This window comes from Rutidosis leptorrhynchoides, chromosome 8, assembly GCF_046630445.1.
Source record: "Rutidosis leptorrhynchoides isolate AG116_Rl617_1_P2 chromosome 8, CSIRO_AGI_Rlap_v1, whole genome shotgun sequence".
Lineage (NCBI taxonomy): Eukaryota > Viridiplantae > Streptophyta > Magnoliopsida > Asterales > Asteraceae > Rutidosis > Rutidosis leptorrhynchoides.
In genome coordinates, this window is record NC_092340.1 from 41,080,256 (window position 1) to 41,082,503 (window position 2,248).

At 35.5% G+C, this 2,248-nt stretch overlaps 1 non-coding gene across 1 annotated transcript; it reads left to right on the forward strand.

Moving 5' to 3' along the window:
- The first annotated feature begins 1,819 nt into the window (after window positions 1–1,819).
- LOC139865505 (small nucleolar RNA R71) lies at window positions 1,820–1,926 on the forward strand. The gene has a single exon (XR_011765021.1). It is a non-coding gene; the product is annotated as a small nucleolar RNA R71 (small nucleolar RNA).
- The last annotated feature ends 322 nt before the right edge of the window (window positions 1,927–2,248 follow it).

The following is a 2,248-nucleotide window of genomic DNA, read 5'->3' on the forward strand; positions in this document are numbered from 1 at the left end:
GATTGAACGCGTAAAACAGCCCGAAACCACTGAAACAGGTCCAAATGCGGCGCATCTCTCTTAGATGCAGCGCATCTCTACACCAAATAACTCCCGACAGTTTCAGATGTGGAGCATAAAGACTTCTGGACCAAAACAGCATCAGATGCGGAGCATCTGAGATGGATGCGACGCATTCAAGCCAGATACGGCGCATCTGGTCCCCTGCCGACAGTTCTGAGTGCAGAACCGAGCTGGAATCTACTGAACGTAAAGAGATGTGGCGCATCCCAAAGAGATGCAGCGCATCTGGTCACTTTCTGGCCAAAATACCTAACTTTTGAGCCTATTTAATGGAGCCTTTGGTTACATACTTTAAATACCTTCACTACTACATTTTCCCTCAGTTCTAATACGATTTTCAAGGTTCAAGGAAGGCTACAAGTCAATCTTCACTCTTTCAACATCAAGATTAAGCTAGGATCATTCATCACTATTGGTATTATTGTTCTATAACTTTTAAACATGAATTCAACTTGTATTTACTGTTTCATTAGTTCTACTATGATTATGTTTGGCTAAAAGCCTTGTGTGTTTGCTTCAATGTAAGATTTATGGCTTGGGATTGTTCTATACTTTGATGTTATGCTAGTTATATATATGTTTGATTGATTAAATCATCTAGTCCAACTACAAGAACCATTGTTATGCTTGCTTAGTTCATTACTTCAATTATATAGATTGCAAACCTATTAATGTAAGTTAACTAGGAAAGAAATCTATACTTCAATACACTTAGTAATCTAGACGATTAGATGCATAAACTTAAGTGATTTTGTTATGTGTTTAATTCGGTAATTGAACAAGTTCCAAAGCAACGTAGTTATGAAATTACCTCAAGTGATTATTGTAATTTAGGTTTTACGTGAGTTTAACCGGGTTGGATCTAGTTAGTTAATCAATCTAAATCACCATGTTCTTTCAAAAGATCCATTGTTGTAATCATCCTTGTATCCTAATTCAATTATGTAAGTTATGACTTGGTATATGTGAGTTTATCAAAGAACATAGCTTATACTTCAACACCTAGTGATCTAGCCACCTATATGTGAGTATAGGATGTTAATTGAATGATATTTAGGATATACAATCGTGTAGTTTACTTAGAGTGATCTTAGTAAACTAGGTTTTATGTGAATTCAACCACGAAAGAATCTTGTTGATTAAACATAGCTCTTAAGTTTATAGAAATTGTGAAATTAATATAAACTGCTCTATTGTAACTATCACATAATGGTTTTAATTATAAAAGAACAATCCCTGTCATTTATCAAGCATAGAATTAAACACCCATTCTCATTCTTGTTATTCATTATATTTATTTACTGCTTCGTTAAACGAAAATACAACTTCAAACACAAACTCCCCCCTTTAGAATAATTAATCGTTGTAAAATCCTTAAAACAAACTTCTCCCTGTGGATCGAACTGGTCAATTTACTTGCTAATTACTGCATGATCGGGTTTTAGTTGCCTGTATTATGTGTTAATTATTAAGCATATTGTCTTCATTTTAAAGATTACGTTTTGACACACCAGCATCTATTTTTGCAGAAACAGAATCAAAGTTATGGCTAGAATCGGCTCTAGCTGCTTTAGATGAATAAAAAATGTCTTTTTCCTGATGCCACTCATGAGAGTGGGATGCTGTGTTATCAATGATCTTGTGAGCTTCGGTTGCGGTTTTCTTCATAATGGAACCACCAGCTGCTGTGTCGATGTCTTTTCGTGTGGCGATGTCGACGCCTTTATAGAAGATTTGTACTATTTGAAAAGTATCTAGACCGTGTTGAGGACATCCTCTTAACATCCTTCCGAATCTTGTCCATGCCTCATATAACGTTTCATTTGGCTTCTGCGTGAACGTAACTATTTCTCCTTGAAGTCTCACGGCTTTAGATGCCGGAAAGAATTGTTTAAGAAATTTTTCAACTAAAACATTCCATGTATCAATCGCCCCTTCAGGTAATGATTCTAACCAATCTTTTGCTTCTCCCTTTAAAGTCCAGGGAAATAACATGAGATAGATCTATTCATCTTCAACTTCTCTGATTTTAAATAGAGTACTGATCCTATTAAAGGTTCGAAGATGTTCGTTTGGATCTTCTTTTGGCGTACCACTATATTGGCATTGATTAGTTACCATGTGTAGGATTTGTCCTTTGATTTCATAATCTGGCGCATTAATGTCTGTCTTAATAATGGCGTGA